Source organism: Bos indicus x Bos taurus, chromosome 14 (genome assembly GCF_003369695.1).
Source record: "Bos indicus x Bos taurus breed Angus x Brahman F1 hybrid chromosome 14, Bos_hybrid_MaternalHap_v2.0, whole genome shotgun sequence".
In the NCBI taxonomy this organism is placed as follows: Eukaryota; Metazoa; Chordata; class Mammalia; order Artiodactyla; family Bovidae; genus Bos; species Bos indicus x Bos taurus.
The window spans coordinates 64,244,301-64,259,417 of NC_040089.1; positions in this window are offsets into that span (position 1 = coordinate 64,244,301).

Below are 15,117 nucleotides of genomic sequence, written 5' to 3' on the forward strand. Positions count from 1 at the left end.
GGGACACAATTCAGCCTATTACAGAGGGAGAATATTGGATATTGCAATTCTATTTGATTTGTTTTAATAATGTTTATTTCAGAGTTTTTCTTAAAATCCTTATTATGAAAATTTCTAAGCATAGTCAAAAGTAGAAAACACACACACACACACAACACAATCATGTGCTAATCACCAGCTTCAGCAGTAATACCATCATTGAATTTACTGAAATTAATTCCTCAGTAGCACCCAATGCCAGGCCATATTTAACTTTTCTCAACTATTGAAATTATTTCTTATAGTTTTATTCTCAAAGAAGGATCCAAACAGTCCATTCACTGAGTGTGGTGGTTACATCTCTTAAGTGTTCTTCAAATCTCCCTTAATTTAGAAGTCATTCCTGTGTATTTCCTTACAAGTGACTAACTTGTTGAAGAAACCAAATCAGCTTCTCTGGGATGTTTTACATTCTAGCTTTCAACTGATTCCTTTTTCATGATGCTGTTTAACATGTCTGTCTCCTCACTTTATTCTCTATAGCCTAGAAGTTAGAATTGGGGTTTCTCAGGTGGCTCAGTGGTAAAGAATCCACCTGCCAATGCAGGAGATGCGGGTTCAATCCCTGGATCAGGAAGATCCCCTGGAGAAGGAAATGGCAACCCACTCCAGTATTCTTGCCTGGGAAATCCCATGGACAGTGGAACCCAGCAGGCTATAGTCCATGAAGTCACAGATTTGGACACGACTTAGTGACTGAACAACAATAGAAGTTAGGATTAATGCCTGGACTTGACCCAAGTTCAACTTTATTGATGATCCTATTTACTTCATTTTATGGAAGGACTGATGCTGAAGCTCAAGCTCCAATACTTTGGCCATCTGATTCTAAGAGCTGACTCACTGGAAAAGACTCTGATTCTGAGAAGGATTGAGGGTAAAAGGAAAAGGGGGCACCAGAGGATGATGTGGTTAGATACCATCACCAACTCAATGGGCATGAGTTTGAGCGAACTCCAGGAGATGGTGAGGGACAGAGGAGCCTGGCATCCTGCAGTCCATGTGGTCACAAAGAGTTGGACCTGACTTAGCGACTAAACAACAACAGCTCCTATCTGGAGGTTGCATTTTTAGTAATGCCAAGAATGTTCAGTGACTTTAGCTGGTAATAGCCTGCATGCCCTATTGCAAAGCTCATTAACTTCTACTTTAACCTCAATTAATGATCATCACTTGTTTCAGTTTTTCATTAGGGTCTACAAAATGGTCATTTTCTGTGTCATTTCCTTCATAATTCAATTCTTTTGTAATATCAACATAGAAGAACCTTCCTTCATCCATCTAAGCTATTGGTTACTCTGAAATTTGGTTCATACTGAAAAGACAAGACAAATTCTGGAGATAGTCTGGAACATTCCATGAAATCAATATTTTCACTGGTTTACATTTTGAATGCACTAAAAGAGCTTAATTTTGAAAGGATATCTACATCAAATCTTTGGAAAAATAAGCAGATAATTCATTCAGTTCAGTTCAGTTCAGTTTAATCGTTCAGTTGTGTCTGACTCTTTGCGACCCCATGAGTCGCAGCACGCCAGGCCTCCCTGTCCATCACCAACTCCCGGAGTGCACTCAAACTCACGTCCATCGAGTCAGTGATGCCATCCAGCCATCTCATCCTCTGTCGTCCCCTTCTCCTCCTGCCCCCAATCCCTCCCAGCATCAGAGTCTTTTCCAATGAGTCAACTCTTCACATGAGGTGGCCAAAGTACTAGAGTTTCAGCTTTAGCATCATTCCTTCCAAAGAACACCCAGGACTGATCTCCTTTAGAATGGACTGGTTGGATCTCCTTGCAGTCCAAGGGACTCTCAAGAGTCTTCTCCAACACCACAGTTCAAAAGCATCAATTCTTCGGTGCTCAGCTTTCTTCACAGTCCAACTCTCACATCCATACATGACCACTGGAAAAACCATAGCCTTGACTAGACGAACCTTTGTTGGCAAAGTAATGTCTCTGCTTTTGAGTATGCTATCTAAGTTGGTCATAACTTTCCCTCCAAGGAGTAAGCGTCTTTTAATTTCATGGCTGCAGTCACCATCTGCAGTGATTTTGGAGCCCCAAAAAATAAAGTCTGACACTGTATCCACTGTTTCCCCATCTATTTCTCATGAAGTGATGGGACCCGATGCCATGATCTTCGTTTTCTGAATGTTAAGCTTTAAGCCAACTTTTTCACTCTACTCTTTCACTTTCATCAAGAGGCTTTTTAGTTCATCTTCACTTCCTGCCATAGGGTGGTGTCATCTGCATATCTGAGGTTATTGATATTTCTCCCGACAATCTTGATTCCATCTTGTGCTTCTTCCAGCCCAGTGTTTCTCATGATGTACTCTTTAGTATTGCCCAAATGTCAACTTTGAAAATTTGGATATACAGAATAGGTTTCCCATAAGTGAAGCAGAGTTTTCAAGCAAGAAGACCCTGGAGAAATACTGATCAATATACCAATGGAATGACCAATAGATAATCTAATATAGACATGAGACAAATGATAGCCAATATGTCCAAAAAGTGACAACACAGTAGCACTAATTATGTGGTGGGCACCATACTAAGCGCTCTACACACATGAACACGTTTAAGTCTCATCACAACCTTCTAAGCTAGATACTCTTAGTATCCTCCAGTCCACAGATGAGGAAACTAAGGTAAAGAAGCTAAGGTTAGTTACCCAAGGTCACACAGCTAGTAACCAGAGGAGCCAGGAGTTAAACCCACGCAGTGTATATGCTGGTAACCACACTATACCACGCAGCTTTTGGCCAAAGCTGATGGTTATGGTTATGTGTAACTCCCAGAAAGTTAACCACAATTAACATTCTCTACTGTTCAGAGAGAAGCTTCAAATCCATTCTAGTCTAATTATTTTTTAAATCCCATGAACAGAGGAACCTGGCAGGCTATGGTTCATGGGGTCATAACAGTCAGCCATGACTAAGTACGCATGCACACAGGTAAGATGGTTACTTCTTACACAGGTAAGATGGTTCGTTGTTGTTGTTCAGTCACCCAGTCGTGTCTGACTCTTTGTGACCCCATGGACTGCAGCATGCCAGGTGTCCCTGTCTCTCACCATCTCCTGAAGTTTGCCCAAGTTTATGTCCATTGCATTGGTGATGCTATCCAGTCATCTCATACTCTGAAGCCCTCTTCTTCCGCCCTCAATCTTTCCCATGAGGGAAACTGACTTTCCAGTGAACCAGCTGTTTGCATCAGATGACCAAAATACTGGAGTTTCAGCTTCAGCATCAGTCCTTCCAATGATGGTTGCTTATTACTAATAATAGCTATTATTCGTATAAGGCAGGATGCTAATCTAAGCTCTTTAAACATACTAACTCCCCTATCTACAAGGGCCTCCCCACTCCCCAGTGAACTCCAGGCTAGATACCCATATACGTATATCCTTGAGAATGCCCCCAGGAGATTCTGAGGGTCTGTCAGGAAAGCGATGTTTATCCAGTTTCTTGAAGGACCTGTCAGCCAGCCCTACCTGGTAGACGTCAGTTCTGGAGTGAGTGAGGTGGCCTCTAGGAAGGAAAGAATGTCACCCCCTCCCCAAGCAGTGTGTCTATCCCCTCCCTGCCCAGGAGGGCACTCTTTGATTGATGCTAGGAGACTTCCACGGAGAAGGCAATGGCACCCCACTCCAGTACTCTTGCCTGGAAAATCCCATGGATGGAGGAGCCTGGAAGGCTGCAGTCCATGGGGTCAATGAGGGTTGGACATGACTGAGTGACTTCACTTTCACTTTTCACTTTCATGCATTGGAGAAGGAAATGGCAACCCACTCCAGTGTTCTTGCCTGGAGAATCCCAGGGACGGAGGAGCCTGGTGGGCTGCCGTCTATGGGGTCGCACAGAGTCGGACACGACTGAAGCGACTTAGCAGCAGCAGCAGCAGCAGCAGGAGGCGTCCAAGTGGCCACGTGCACCCGGCTCCCTGCTCTGTGGCATTAATCAAAGACCACAAAATCCTGGTGACAAAGCTGACAGGCTTGCCTTATTCTGACTTGACGTGTTCTCATCTTTGTCAACCTGTCTTTCTCTATTTAGCAATCATTGTGGCTCCAGCCTTCCTCTTAATACCGGTAAACATTCATCAGTGACTCAAACCAGGTATTGTTTGCTACCCAAACGGCCCCTCACACAGGTTCTCTTGTGATCCCTGAGTCATCATCTCCACCTGAGGGCCGCCCCCCTCCTTCTCCTGGCTTCTGGCCAAGGCTGCTCTTAGCTTGCGCTAATTGGCACTCTCCACCCCTATCTCCTCTGCTCTCCCGCCCACTCAGGCAGGCTGCGATTGAGAGGAAGAGTTCGAGAGCTGTGAAAAATGAGCAAAGCTCGGGAAACAGGAGAAACTGCAAACTGGGAGCCCTTCACACCACTTTTAGGGCAGCCCCTATTATGAGAGCCATAAAGAAATACCAATTTATGCATTTAGAAGCAATTGGCCCTTTCATCTGGAGTGGCTGTTGAATGCAAAGCACACTCCATGGCGGAGGAGGCCGGGGCCCCAGCTCCCAGTGCGCGCCTTACTGCCGCCAAGAAAGAGCTCCTTGCTGAGCCGCTGCTCATAAAGCAGCTGGAGGCGGAGTGGTGGAGCAGAAAATCGCCTGGTGAAGGCGAGATTTCATTTTCTGCTTTTGTGTCTCATGAATGTTCTCTCCCAGGGGCCTGCTCCGGGGCCCAGTCGCAGAAGGCAGGAAGAAATGCTGGCTGGAGCCAGCCTCAATGATAGCCTGACTGTGCGATGGACAAAGAGGAACAACCAGAGACATTGACGGCAGCACTCGGTCGCTGGGATCGTTGCCAGGGTTGAGACCGGAGATGTGCTGTCCTCAGAAAAAAAAAACCACCTTTATCAACATAGGGGCCACAGGAGGCCACGTCCATCCCCTCGGTGTGGTCGCTTCTGAACCAGCTAGATTCTGGCTGGTCCACGTGACTCAAGACCACGTTAGCGTTTGAATCGCCCGTGAGCTTATTAGAAAGGCAGACAGTTGGGTCCCACCCAGAGCTACTGGGAAGCCTGGCATGCTGGAGTTCGTAGGGTCTCAAAGGGTCAGACACAACCTAGCCACTTAGGTTGTGGCTAGGTTACTGACTCTAAAACAACAACAAAGAGCTACTGACTCTTCTGTATTTCAACAAGACCCCTTGCTGATGCTCCTACACACCCTGGCTGGGGGGACAACATGAGCTGTTTGTTGTGAGGGGCGAGAGGTGGGGGAGGATGGGAGAGAGCTGAGCTGTGATGCTCAGACACTTTCCTTTGCAGGTTGGCCAAGAGAAAGTGGCCTGTGAGTAACAAGGCAGCCCATCCTGCCTGCGGGAAATTTGCTGAAGCCTGACTTTCAGCAGTGAGTCACTGTTCACTCTCCTTCTAAGTTTTACCCGGTTCCTCTCCTCTCCAGTGAGGCGAAATACCAGAGCGAATGGCCCAAGTCCTTTATTCACGCAAAACTCTTTTGCCTGTTGGAAACCATGCTCTTAAAACTTTCATAAAGGCCCCGACTGCACCCAGCTGAGGAGGGCCCTGCCGGTTCAAGACACTCACCACCAGCCACCCTCTTCCCAGGCACAGGCCTCATCCTCAGCCAGCTGAGATTTAATGGGCAGGTAGACCAGAACCACGGAGGAGGCCGCTGGCAAACTTCTGTAGATGAGCCCCCCTCCCCTTTCATTTTCCTCGTGTAGCCCCCCACCGAGGGCCAGGAGCGAAGAATTATATTACAAAATCTGCTTTAAAGGAAAACCTCCCAAGTACTTCTTTAATCTTGCAACTATTTCAGGAATGTCTGTGCTGTCAAGCTGTGAGGAATGTCTGCCTCAGCACCCATCCACATCCTTTTGAAAATTCACCTCTGATGTGGTGAATGTGGAAACTAGCATCTATGAAGGAGAAGCGGGGCTTTCCTTCTTGTAATGCAAACCAGAGGAGTACACACGTTCTTCTCTCCTTACACAGAACATGCCGCTGGCCTCAGTCCCTGCCAGCCCTGCCCTGCCCTCCCTTTTCTGTTTGCTTCAAAGAGGCAGTCCGGATGGGAATGTTGATTCATTTGAGCAGAAGTGTACCAGAGTTGCATTTGTTTTTTAAAAAACGTTGCTGACGAGAAAGGTATATGAACTTTATCTTTAAGCCAGCTGACCATACAGAAAGTTTGATTATTTTCAAATATGGATTAGGTCTGTGGGGCTTCCCCCATAGTTCAGTGGTAAAGAATCTGCCTGTAACGCAGGAGATGTGGGTTCAATCCCTGGGTTGGGAAGATCCCCTGAAGGCGGGCATGGCAACCCACTCCAGTATCGTTGCCTGGAGAATCCCCAACAACAGCGGAGCCTGGCTACGGTCCCTGGGGTCGCAAAGAGTTGGACACGACTGAGGTGAGTTAGCATGCAGGCAATTGGTATGTGACAGGAACTGGACACTAATATCCTAGCATTTGACACGGAGGACCCCATGTTGTGCTATGTCCCCTCCGAAAGCCCAGCACAGTCCCTGCCACACTGTCAGCACTCAGGTAATGTCTGTGGCTGCAGAGGCAAAGGGCGGGAGAAACAGCAGACACCAGACATGTGTCTCCAGGGCTTGACCTGCTTCTCTCTGCGGGGCAATGTCAGGTATCCAAAAAGCTTAATATTAAATATAAATCGAGGATGAAAATGGAACAATAAAGATTTTGGGGAGAGTGAGCCATAATAACCATCAGTCCTCCTGGTCTGTAGAACCCCTCTGGAGTTGGGGACCTGCCTTAGGCTGTATTCCCTAGAATAGAGCATGAAACAGGGATTCTTGCACACGTGACTTACAGAGAGTGCTCCCTGGACAAGGGGAAAGAGAGGAGCAGGAAGGGGTAGGGGCGGAAGAGCTAGGAAAGATGTGACCTCCCCTGGAGAGAGCTCAGGAAGCACAAGTTATACCACCAAGCTGGCCCCATCTTGAGGCAAGGGACCATCAATACACACTACGGAGGGTGGAGGGTGAGAAGGAGAGGGTGGACCAGCCCTAAAGGGGATCTGGGTGGGGCACCTACAGTGTCCATTACTTTCCCTTCAGGGTGCAGTTGGGCCCACCTGTCAGACCTCTGTAATAAATATATAGGTTGATATTTGTGGCTACATGTATATCTCAGTTCAGTTCAGTTGCTCAGTCGTGTCCAACTCTTTGCAACCCTATGGACTACAGCACCCCAGCCTTCCCTGTCCGTCACCAACTCCCAGAGCTTACTCAAACTCATGTCCATTGAGTCGGTGATGCCATCCAACCATCTCAACTTCTGTTGTCCCCCTCTCCTCCCACTTTCAATCTTTCCCAGTATCAGGGTCTTTTCCAGTGAGTCAGTTCTTTGCATCAGGTGGCCAAAGTATTGGAGTTTCAGCTTCAGCATCAGTCCTTCCAATGAGTATTCAGGACTGATTTCCTTAAGGATGGACTGGTTGGATTTCCTTGCAGTCCAAGGGACTCTCAAGAGTCTTCTCCAACACCACAGTTTAAAAGTATCAATTCTTTGGCGCTCTGCCTTCTTTATTGTCCAACTGTCACACCCATACATGACCACTGGAAAAACCATAGCTTTGATGTACTAATAGTTTCTTTATTGTCTATGCTCCCATAACTACAGTGTAAGTTCTATAAAGACAGGCATGTTTCTCTCTTTTGAATGACATCTCCCAAGAATGGGCTTCCCATGTGGCACTAGTAGTAAAGAACCCACCTGCCAATGCAGGAGACTTAAGAGATGTGAGTTTGATCCTAGAATCAGGTAGGTACCCTGGAGAAGGGCATGGTAACCCACTCCAGTACTCTTGCCCAGAGAATCCCATGGACAGAGGAGCCTGGCAGGCTACAGTCTATAGGATTGCAAAGAGTTGGACATGACTGAAGTGACTTCATATGCACATCCCAAGAATAGGGCTTGACCTGTAGGAGGTACAGGGTGAATACACGGTAATGAAGGAATACTCTGAAGAGTGTACTCTGTTATTGCTCAGGGATTTTGCAGTGATTCTTTGGGTACAAAGCAATCAAATTCTGGCCTGCATGAATAAGCAAGAAACTATAACATATTAAGAGAGGAACTGTAGGGCCCTGTGATTCTTGGATTTCAGTGTGTTTAAGAACCATAAAGGGTTCTGGTTAACAATGGGATTCTTGGTTCCTATCCCCAGAGATTCAGACTCAGTGGTTCTGGAAGCGATCCAAGACAATGCACTTAAAAAATATATAACCGTTGATTTTGTTGTAGGTGATCTGAGGCACGTACTTTGAGAAACACTGATGGAGTCTGAAACAGTGGCTCAGATAGTTATAAATAGCTTCCCAGACCACCCAGCCGATGAGCCACAGAGCTAGGGTTAGACCTGGCTCTTCTCACTCTCAGTGCCACGTGTTTTCCACTCACAGGCTCTCTTAATATATGTTTATAAGCTTTGCACGTACCTTGGTTACCATGGGAACGCAAAAGCCTGATGAAATCCTACAACTATAGCTGGTTTTGAGGCTTCGGTTGATAGCTATCTTTAGAAAAACTCAGCTCCACAATTTACTGTGGCCTGTGTTGCCCTGAGTTCCTGTAGAGTCTTCTAAAATTGTAAATGTGCTTTTGTGATGTGCTGATGCCATAATCCTTTGACAGGAGGGAGCACAATGAAAGCCAGGAACCAGGGCCCTGGCTCAAACTGGTTTGGGGGTGGACTAAAAAGACACAGGGAGGCCGAGTGGAGAAACTGGAATGAAGCTATACTATTTAATGTGTGGTGAAGGGCTTCGAGGTGGCCATTAACTGATTTAGGGAATGAAAGAATGAGGGTTGGTTTAAAGATATTTCGATGAAGAATATTTCATTCATTATAAACCCTCTGGTTGAGAGCATTGATCAGCCTTAGAAGGACTGTGTTTGAGGTAGAGGTTAGATCCTAAAGGGACAACAGTGGTTGATAAGCCACCTCCCAAGAGCAAATCCCTGAAGCCAAAACTGTATTACCAGCTGTGGCGCTTACCATGTGCCAGGGTCTAAGATTTATATACTATCTCACTTGATCCTCATAATATTGCTTTATGTGGATAATATTATCCTCATTTTACAGATGAGAAAACAAATAGACTACCTAAACTCACACATTTACAAAATATCTGAGCTGGGACTTGACCCGGGCAATCTGGGTCCAGACCTACCCTTTTAACCAACCACTTTTGTCCAGTGGATCTGAAACAGAACAACAGGCAGAACTCCTGTCTTTAGGAGCATTGCCGTAAGGGTTGATGAACCGTTGTTAAGAGACTGAACTGCTTGCATGGTGGGAGGGCAGGAGGGGGATGGTTGAGGAGGGAGGGCTAGGCTGGGGAGACCCTGAAAATAAACTTGGGAGGATAGAAATACCCAAGGGTGGATTTCAAGTCACTGATTCTGCAAAGGTAGGACCTGAATTCTCCCCTCCTCTCCTCTTTGACATAAACCAAAAGTTTACCATGCTCATTAGTGCATTATCGTCCAATGGATTCTTTTCTGGGGGAGAAGCTCAGAGAAGAGAAAGAGGAGCCATCTGAGCTTTCATAGAGGAGGGAAGGCACCTCTAGGACTGCAGTTTCCCTTGACCGCGGTGGGGCGAGTGGTGCGCCCACCCTGACCAGGATACACCAAGCAAGGGACCCATGGAGAGGAGAGCAGTCGTGGGGAGGGGCCCTCCGTGGGGGAAGGGAGGCTGCAGAAGGGATCCTGTTGCCTTGGCAATAGAGGCTGCGGAGAGAAAAGAGAGTGAGAGAACGAACTGTGGGGAGGCCTGAAACAGAGCTGATGACAAGAGCTGGGTCGGGGGACAAACCTCAAATCCGAGAACATTATTTTCATGTATTAATAGTTTGCCCCCAGGTAGAGAGGCCCTGTGAAGGAATTTTGCCAGAATACATCCTAAATGGAGACAGGATAGAGACTTTAAGGCAAAGAGGTGGGGTGAAGTGGGGCTAAGTCACGTGAGTGCAGAGCTGCACCCCGGCCCCCCACTCTCCTTTCCTCCTCCTTCCCTGCCCCCTCCTCTTCCCTCCCAGTCCTTTCCTTCCCTCCCCTCACCGCCCCCATTCTCTAGTTCGGCCAATTTTTGCCTCCGTCCTCTGTGATGCTCAGCTAAGCTGTGATGAACGCAAATGGGAGAAAGGTATGAAAAACGGTCCCTAGACTTAAACTCGGAAAGTATTTGTATCTGAAACAAAGTGATTTTTGTTAGCCCTGAAGAATTTCTAAAGTGGGATGTGGGTGAACGGGGTTGGGAGGGGCAGTGGCGGGAATGATGTGTAAGACTGTCTTTATCTTCCCCTGGACTCTATGTGCATCCCCCCAACCCCCCCCCAACACACCTCCTCCTCACATAGGCCCCAAAAATACAGTGGGGACAGTACTTGGGAAAAGGCTCCCTGAGCCAGGTGTGAAGGGGTGGAGGTAGCAGGTGAAGGAGGTGCTCCCAGAATAAGGCCTTGTGCTTGTTAAAGCCAAGGGAGGAGGAGGCCACTGCTGCAGATCCAGGAAGCTGTATCTGCATCCAGGGTAACCCTACCAACTCCCGGGGCTGGGAGCCCTTGCCCAGTACACAGTGTGGCTGATGTTAATATCCGCTAATGTGCTAGAAGCAGCTTATCCTGGGAAGACTGGCTGGATGTAGCCGAGACCCTCTCACCTCCCCGTATCCTCTTCGAGCCTAGAGATGTTCAAATTCCAATATTACTGTGGCCTCTTGGGTACCTGCAGGCTAAAGAGGGCTGGGGATATTTGGGTTACACAGCAAATCTTTGAAATGTTTTTGCCTTATTATTTTAAATTCAAACCATGTTCCCTGATTTTTTTCAGTCTGCCTCCCTAATACCTGAGTGGAAACACAGCTTGGCAGAGTTGCCCTACTGCCCCTCAGCCCCACACTAGCGTTTGGTGGTCTGACTCCTCTGCTCCTGAAGCCTCCACAGCCCTGGCCATGCTCACCGTGGGTCAGTGCTTTCTACCCTCTGCCCTTTAATGGTGAGCAGGCAACTACAGATCTATACAACGGTTATACTTTTGGCATACACAATACAGTTTTGTTTTCTTTTTTGATTCTGTTTTTTTCAACTTCTCAGTTTATTTTTGAAGAGTAAGATTGATTTTTTTTTTTTTTTTCATGCAGTGTGATACTGAGGCTCTGGGAAGGTTTTGTATCTGGGAAGTCGTCCATAACCAATACGAAGGTGTTTATCAAACTTGATGGTGAGTTTTGGCCGTGGAATGGTGAGACCTAGGAGAGGAGAAGAGCCCTCCTGATTCCAGGAGCAGCCAAAAGTACTCAGGGATAGGGGCTGGGCTGGGGATTCTCTGGAGGACAAGAACAGTCAGCGAAGGGGAGGGCCCCTGGTTCCAGCAACTCCCTTAGAGGGGACACAGGGCGTGAAGGGAGGGGAACACGAGGAAGGCACACAGCACTCGCAGAACACGTCGATGTCTGACCTTCCCAGCCCTCTCACGCCTCTGTGTTTCATGACCTCTGGTGTCTGTAGGTGCCTGGGTTCTGCTCCCTTGCCTCATTTCTCCCCTTCTATAGTGTGGCCGCCTTATGTGTAAGTGAAGAGCCAGCATCAGCGGTTCCAGGGGAAATGGCTGGAACAGGGCAGAGCTGACAATGAGCAAGTACACACCTGTCTGGAGTCCCAGTTGTTAGACAGGTGGCCATCACCCGCTGTGAGAGCGGTGACCCTTGAATGACCCTCAGTGGGGAGATGCTGGCACTGGGAGAGGCCAACTGGGGGACTTGCTCACTCAGTCACCCCCAAACTGTCTGCAGGACCACCCTCAGCATCCGCATTATTTTTTTATTAAAAAAAATTTTTTTTAATTTACTCTTTTATTTTTGGCTGCACTGGGTCTTTGTTGCTGCTCAGGCTTTCTCTAGTTGCAGTGGGTGCATTTCTCATTGTCGTGGCTTCTCTAGTCGCAGAGCACGTGCTCTAGGGTGCACGGGCTCAGTCCTTGTAGCACCTGGGCTTAGCTGGCCCCACAGCATGTGGAATCTTCCCAGAACAAGGATCAAACCCGTGTCCCCTGCATTTAGCAGGTAGATTCTTAACCACTGGACCACCAGGGAAGTCCCCAAATTATTTCAATTGTTATCTTATTTTTCTGTCTCTTCCCTCCTCTCCCCTTTCCTTGCCTAAACTGTTGAATACAAAGTGAACTACATGTGTTTTTGATGTGTCTCAACTCTGTTTCCCCTTGACCTTTATTCCTGTGTGTCTGGTTCTGGGCTTTCCTGATGGTTGTTAATCCTTGGCTCAGCTCAGACGTCTGTCTTTTTGCCTCTCCACCCACATCAGCCCTGTTAACACCAACATGTGACACCTGTTTTGGAAAAACGTTGGTGGCATCATCCTCAGACGTTATTTGTAACATCTAGGCCCAGCCAGGGACTCCTGTCACCCATTCACCAAAATAACAGACTGTGAACACTGTGTTTCACCATCCGTCACTAATACATTTTAGCTACAAGTAGGACTGCCAGATTTAGCAAGTAAAAATGCAGGCTGTCCAGTTAAATGTCAATTTCAGAAAAACAATAAATAATTTTTTAGTATAAGTAAAATGCAGAATTTGGAACATGCTCATAAACTTAAAATTGCCTTTTGTTTATTTTAATTTCAAGTTTAAGTGGATGTCCTATGTTTTATCTGGCATTCCCAGTTATAAGTCATGCAGCACCAATAATAGCAGTCTGGAACTTACTGACTTAGCAAACTGAGGCATCTGAGGGCTGGGCTGGCTTCAGCACAGCCTGATTGAGAGCAAGGGGTATGCCTAAATGATGTCCCCCAAAACATGACTTGCTCTTTCTCCACCATCCAGGTCGGCCTCCCCCAGGTTGGCTACATTCTCGGATAAGAGTTTTTTGACTTTATGGTGACAAGATAGCTGTGGTTTTCTGGACTCATATTCTTAAGATTCAGAGATGGAAAAAAGAGAAAAGTTGTTTTTCTAAAAGCTTTTAAGAGTCATTCCAATTAGATCAGTCTAGATCACATGTTCACTACTAACTCAATCTTTGTGGCCAAGGAAATGAAATACACGGACTGGCCAGGGCCAGGGCTAGTTGCTGGCCTCAGAACTAGAGTGGCACCCAGACCCATGGACCAAAGGAGGGCTATGGAGGGCAGTGGGGAGATCCAAGAACTGCTGCTAAAGAAGGCTAGGTGGATACGGGGAAGGCAAACAGTGCATACTCTGCAGCCACTTGAAATTAGAGTGTGCACTGGGCTGTATTCTTCAGGTTCTGCAGAGCTTACAAAGGCCTGGAGAGACAGAAGGTAAAGGCAAGACTAGGGCGGCGTGGGGGGTAGTCTCCCACTTTCAAACAGCAGTGCCATCAAACTGTTGTCATCAACTGCTTCCTAGAGTTGAGCAGCACCCTCATCCCAATCGCTCCCCAGTTTGCCATATTGGAGGAAAAACGTGAGACTTTAAGAAAGTTACAGACTGAATGTTTGCATCCTCTCTAAATGCATATGTAGAAACCTGATCCCCATGTGGCTGTATTGGAGATGAGCCCTAAGGAAGTAATTAAAGTTAAATGAGGTCATGAGGGTGGGGACCTAATCTCACAGGATTAGTGTCCTTTTAAGAAGAGCTGCCCCCCACCTACACCCGTCCCTTCCACCCATACACAGCAAGACGGCAACTGTCTAAAGCCAGGAAGGGAGCTCTCCCCAGAAACCAATTTTCTGACACCTTGATCACAGAATTCTAGTCTTTTTTCTTTTTTAATGTTTGTGATCATTTTTGAAAATTTGTGTTTATTTATTTTAATTGGACGACAGTTACTTCATGACATTGTGATGGTTTTTGCCACACATCAACATGAATCAGCCATATGCATACACATGCCACCTCCCTCCTAAACCCCCTTCCCACCCTCCTCTCCACCCCAACGTTGTCACAAAGCACCAGCTTTGGGTTTCCTGCATCATACATCAAACTCCACTGGCTATCTATTTCTACATATGGTAATGTATATGTTTCAATGCTATTCTCACAAATTTCACTTATTTTTTTGGCTGCACTGGGTCTTCATGGATACATGCAGGCTTTCTCTAGTTGTGGCAAGTGTTCTTATTGTGGTGGTTTCTCATCCGTGCAGAGCATGGACTCTAGAGCTTAGTGGTTGCCACTCATGAACTCTAGAGTGTGGGCTCAGTAGCTGTGGTACCTGAACTTAGTTGCTCCTTGGTTTGTGGGACCTTCCTGGACCATGGACCAAACCCATGCATTAGCAGGCAGATTCTTAACCATTGGACCATTAGGGAAGTCCAAGTCTTTGTTTACAACTATGAGAAAAGAAACATCTACTGTGTAGGCTACCCAGCCAGTGATACTTTGTTATGGCAGCCTAAGCAGGCTAATACAAAGTGTGGCTAAGTCTCAGAGGTGCAACTTCACTATCACACAGCATTACAGGTGCAAAAGGCTTTCAGGATGTCTAATGACCTGGAGAGACCTGGTCTACCAGATAGCTTTTCTGTGTATCTACAAGAACAAATGCCTTGGACTGCTGTAATGCCCTCAAGCAGCTCATATTCTGCTGAGGAGAAACAGACACATAAATAGATCATTGTAAAATAATGTGGTTAGTGTACTGACCAGACTATCCATAGCATATCATGACTATATAATGCATATTCATGAAAAATGGTTCATTTTGAAAATGTTGCTTTCATTGAAAGAAACTTAGTACAGAGTGTATTATATAGTTGAATATATGCCAACTATGACCCCACTAATGTAAACGACAAAGATGCTTTGAAAATGAACGGAATTTGCAAATGTTAATATATTCCACATATTTTAAATGGTAATATGACTTTACCACAAATTCCTCAAGGCAATCAAAAGAAATGTGATATTTAATGAGGAAAGATTTTAACTTAGTCACTGAAAGAGAAGTTATTATGTAACATAATGCTCAAATTCACAGAAAATAATTTTTTTCAAATAGATGTGACTTATTTAAATTGTTTAGTAAGTCTTTTTGGACTTAGCAATCAGTCCAGTACCTAAAACAAAAAACAT